The sequence below is a fragment of the Mytilus galloprovincialis genome, chromosome 2 (assembly GCF_965363235.1).
Source record: "Mytilus galloprovincialis chromosome 2, xbMytGall1.hap1.1, whole genome shotgun sequence".
Lineage (NCBI taxonomy): Eukaryota > Metazoa > Mollusca > Bivalvia > Mytilida > Mytilidae > Mytilus > Mytilus galloprovincialis.
The window spans coordinates 73,315,443-73,321,442 of record NC_134839.1 but is presented as its reverse complement, the minus strand read 5'-3'; positions in this window follow the sequence as shown (position 1 = coordinate 73,321,442).

Genomic DNA, 6,000 nt, shown 5'->3' with positions numbered 1-6,000 from the left:
TCGCTTTTAATAGAAGCACTTCATACTGGTTCTTTCTTTTTTTATTTAATATCGACAAGGTTCAGAATTGATTTGCTCTGTTACAGCAATTGAATTATTTTTTTAATTGTAAGGTTGTTTGTGTTTCCCGTTAAATAAACGCATACAATTACTCAATATAATTTGATTAAAAAAATACAAAACACATATATCTATCTCCAGACAAGGAAGTACTTATTTAAAAATTATTCATGTAATAATTCCATACTTGTTAACAAATGGATCAACGACTCAAATCACCACGTTCTATAAAAAATAAAAATGAAAAAAAATGTGATATAACTACCAATGAGACAACTCTACTTCAGTACTAACATGACATAGAAGTTAATAACTACAGGTCACCGAACGTACTTTTCAATACACAAAGATAAAAAAAAGCGCGCGGATTTATCAACGGACTAAATCCATACAGAATAATCAGCTATAGCAGATTCCGAAAAGAAAAATGCAAAATATTTCAAACAAGAAAAATAACGGTTTGGTTAATAAACAAAAAAACAAATATGATAAAGAGCACTAAACGACAACGCCCGAGTTTGAAGGCTCATGACTTGGATCAGGCACATTGAGAAGGTGGCAGCGATAAACCTGGTTCCGGGCGCGCAACATTCTCTCTAACAGTGATGTAACAGCACAAAATATGTAAATATAAAAATTAGTTGAAAAGGGATAATCTCATTAGAGTTTTATAAAGCAAAAACATGTGCAACAAATAGTTATCAAAGGTACCAGGATTATAATTTAGAAAAACAGTGACAGGACGTGGCAGAGTATTTATACATCCACACAACAAAAAAAAAAAACTATGTACAGACATGGCAAGTAATTCAAAGCCATCAACGAATAATACAATAATCATGTATGGCTTAAATCAGTAAACATCAAACATCCGGTAGAGTAAGTGTTATAACATCTCTGTCTAACAATGTTGTAGATGGAAATAGTCCTCAATTAAGTGTGACAAACTGGAAAATTTTTCAAATCATCATGTAATGTGAAATAAAGAAATTCTGATGACAAAGAGTATTTTTAAATAATAAAATACAAGTATTTTAGTATATGAAATTATGAAATTTATTTAACCTCATACTGTGAGTATTAATGTGAGAAAAACTGATTTTAGAGAGTTTTCTATTAGAATAAATGTCTGTATACAGGAAGAATTTTAAGATTGCCTTATCTATACTCTTTTTTCAGCTTGTACTCATAGCTGTGCGACTGCCTATAGTAGAAGTTGTTTAATCAAGGTCACAATCACACACTATTAAAAAATCGGGAAATGCTTTAACAACACTTAAACACTGAGTCTCTACCGTTCCATCTAATACCTTTATTATTAAGAACTTCTCTTTTTCCAAAAATAATATATGAGCCTTCAGTGGCACCTGCCATTAACTTAACCACATTGTTTTACAGTTTCTCAAGTCATAATGCTTTGCCTTTTTCAGAAACAAAATACAATTGTTTATCCTTTACCACTTATTTCAGCACTTTCTGTTTAAATCTTAATTTGATGTCCATGCTTTACCTTTTCTTTGCAACAGATGCCATTTTATTGAGATAATATTATCAGCTTCGTCTGGTCTTTTCCACAAACTATAGTTTTTGCTTAGTTGTCTAATTGATTGCAGTTTTATGTTTATATTCCAAAGCAATTTGTTTTTCATAATACTATTTTAGAACTTGTTTTCTATTTCTTTCATTCGTTCCCGATATACTTTAAAGAGGGACGAAAGATACCAGAGGGACAATCAAACTCATCAATCCTCAATCGAAAATAAACTGACAACGCCATGGCTAAAATTGAAAAAGACAAACAGACAAACAATAGTACACATGACACAACATAGAAAACTAAAGAATAAACAACACGAACCCCACCATTGGAAAGCTGAAATCATTTCTTTTGTCGTGAAGTGTTGTTTTCAACCGACCCTCATTGTCAATTTCTAGATGAAAGTCAAGATATGAGGCCGACTTAACTGTATATATTATATTTCTTATTTCTATAGTTCGATGAGATAGATGCGTTTAACATAGTCACCAAATTTTGAGTTATTTAGTGAGAGAACATTATCTATATAGCGGAAAGTAAAGTTAAAGGATATTGATAACTTCTTATCTTTCTTCCTAAGAAGTTCCTATATGACGTTAGCCTCATAATAATAAAGAAACATGTCGGCAAGAAGAGGGGCACGATTGGTTCCCATTGGATGCCGACAGTCTTTTAAAAAAACACGACCTCCGAACGTAACAAATATGTTGTCAATCAAGAAATCAAGCATCTTGATAATGTCAGTTTAAATACACAGTTCGTTACGCTCGATGTTGGTGTCATTTGGCTAACGTCAAAATCATGTACTTTTGACGTCCAGTATAATTATTCTTTGAACACAAAGATTTATGGTATATGCCAGGTGGTCTCTAGACAAATGGAGATGTAAGGAATACAAATGGTTTTCTGTGAAAGAAAGGCAATGTTGGATATAAGCCAAATTGAAGTCCACGCGTATGCATTCATGCAAATTTTATTTTAAAATAATGTTTTTAAGGTTGAAAATTTTTATTTTTTTAATGACAATCGTAGTGAAGGGGAGAATCGCCTTATAATTTTTAGTTTTTTAATTAATTGTTCTATTTGATTTTAACTTTAAATATGACTGTAGGAAAGCACAGTATCAATGATTGTAGATTTTTGTGTCTGTCAAAACTATTAAAATTTGTTTTAATTAAAACTCTTGAGTGATTGGGGAAGGAGATGGTTGTAGTAGGCTGTTTTACTTTTCTTTTGGTATTTGTATTTGTTTTGTTTCACATTTATTTGTCGTTAGTGGTACCTTAACTCATAGACCACTTTCGAGTTTGTCCTTCACCGGAAAAGACTCGTCAATTATGCGCGCCTGTATCCCTGCACTATTTTAAAACGTTCATTGAGCGTCTTCTTGATCGTCATTGTGAAGGATAAACTAGAATTTTTTTTTTTTTTTGTAGGTACTTTATATTCACAATTTCCTAATGACAGCAGTGCTGATTACCAATTTTGAGAATTCAATTTGCCGAATAATTCGTGCAATATAGCAAAATTTTCAATCCATCCGCTCAACATTTTGTTTACGGGAATGCATCGAACTCGAAATTTATCTATCGTATTTATTATTATTCAAAGAAATGATTTTCTGTTCTTTAATATACAATTGTGATAAGTAAAGAGTTGCTTTAGTGTCATGTGATTTTTCCCCAGTTAATTTTGCATTCCTCCAAAATATCACAAACAAAATACAAATTGTATAATGCAAGATTTATCTAACGCGAAAATAAGTTAAATATACGTCATACATTTCTAAATCACTTCCTTAAATATGAAACGGGAAAAGTAAATCAAAAAATAAAAAAAAAAAAAAAAAAAAAATCCTTCAGAATAATAAATTTTGTTGCTTTGGACAATATTGAGAAAGTTCCATCTAGTTTTCTCACCCTGTGCCGTGATACGATATGAGTTTTGCATCGAAATCAATGAATCGGTTCAATTCAAGTTGCACATTTCAAAATATTGTCAGTATTTAGTTAAACCGAGCGTATTTCTTCTCAAAACTACTGTCTTGGCATAGAAACCGCTTGGAACATTTTTCAGAAGACTGTAATGTTAAACGTGATGTTTTTCTTCATTAAATAATGACCATAGGTTACAGATATTCCTTTAGGGAAATACGACCACACTCATTAGTTTCTTCTCCTGCTCGGTATAGCGTTAAGGAGGAAGAAATAATTTTCTCATCATCACATAAAACTGCAAACATTTGACCAGTATTTATCATATAGACGACTGTCTCGTATTCCAAATTAGAATCCTCTGCCCCTTCTTTGACTTCCACCAAAATGCCATGATTATTAGTATACAAACAATGTGAACCCTCTAGTCACCATTTGCACAACACAGTTTGAACTAGTACCGTATGTAGATGGATTGTTTCTACACGATGCATGATCCGTATTCCCATTATTTGTTGAAACGATTTCTAATTTCTAGGAATTTCTTTCATATGACCATGGTGTTTATAGTTATCAAAGGTACCAGGATTATAATTCAATACGCCAGACGCGCGTTTCTTCTACATAAGACTCGTCAGTGACGTTCAGATCACAACAGTTATAAAACCAAACGAGTAAAAAGTTGAAGAGCATATTGAGGACCCAAAATTCCAAAAAGTTAATCCAAATACGGCTGAGTAATCTATGCCTGTGATAAGGAAATCCTTTTTTTTTTTTAAATTCAAAGCCATGGCGTTGTCAGTTTAACAGGAAATTTATAAAATGCACATATATGGAGAGTTGTCTCATTGGCACTCACACCACATCTTCCTATATCTATATAATTGATATTCATGTCAACACCGAAGTGTTAAGCGAGACTGCGCGAATGGAAATAGTTCTTCAGCGTATCTGAAATTTCCTGCGTATAACGGCAACATCTGCTTGATTTTTCAAAAGTCCGCTTGCGGCATCATGTGGCCCCTTTTTAATGACAACTTTCAAAATAGTTCCTAATTAATTTGTTTTATTCAAATTCGGCTACAAATTCTGCTAGTGTACCAATAAAATGACGACTATTATCACAAAAGTCGTGTATTTTATCAACACGATAATTCATTTGGTTTGAATATTCAGATACAAGATTCTGAACATGACGATTGTACGATTATAATACTGGTCACGTTTCTCATCTGGTGTTATGACATAAAAATATTCACATATTATATTTGGGCCATCTGGTGTGTTCGATGCGCCATCTATCTCTAATACCGCGTTACGGTAAATAAAAGTAACGTTGATAGATACTTCCATTTGCTTAAAGTAGCTAGATTACATTTCAACTCTCTCTCTCTGTGCATCGGTATTCTTCGGGAAAATCCTCCACGCCGTCCACGGTAATAGTTACATATTCAGGCAACTTTTCAACAAGTTTCTTTCATTGTTTGCCCCAAAACCGTGACAAGGAAATGTCTCTAATACGGTTTTGAAGTGTTCCATCATTAGAATTATAATCCTGGTACCTTTGATAACTATTGACCTGGTTTGGTAGATTTAACCACCAATGTTATTTTTTTTATATAACTAAAGGTTATTTTATTTATGTCGATATCTTCGAACTTTTTCGACTGCATAGTTGTACTGATTCACTGAATTTTACTAAGTGTACACTGTAAACTGACCAGTGTCTTTCTAAGCAATTCCTTAGATGTCCAGTCACTTCTGTAATCAGACATAATTCAACTAATGTACCAAACAACTGGAATTATATTTCATCGATTCTATTATCTTTTATTAGTTGCTTCCGTGAAGCAATGTGGAGTAAAAATTGAAACAGATATTTGTGTCGAGGTGATACCTACAACAGTATGTTGTTCTATCTTTGTGTCTTGTGGCTCTTATGAAGCATGGTTTGCATAGGTCCAGACATCGATCCAACTAATACCTCAACAGATGCACGGGATTTGGCGTTACGTTTTTAATTTGTCATTACTTATGAAAGTATTATGTTTAATTTGATTCTTTTTTTTCTACGGGTGAAGGAACTAGGCCACTGCTAAAATTGAAAAAGACAAACAGACAAACAATAGTACACATGACACAACATAGAAAACTAAAGAATAAACAACACAATCCCACCAGGGGTGATCTCAGGAGCTCCGGAAGGGTAAGCAGATCCTGCTCCACATGTGGCACCCTTCGTGTTGCTTATGTGATAACAAATCGGGTAAATAGTCTTATTCGGTAGGTCACATTCATGAAAGGGAAGGGGATTGTAGTTACGACGTAAGGAATATATCCGATTCCATTTGTGAAACGGTTATTCAATAACGGTCAACCAACTCGTGATGACGTCGGTAAAATTTACGAAGTGATGATTTTAACTTCACCACATAATCTGAACTTAAGCATCCAGTCTAGCGTCAAACG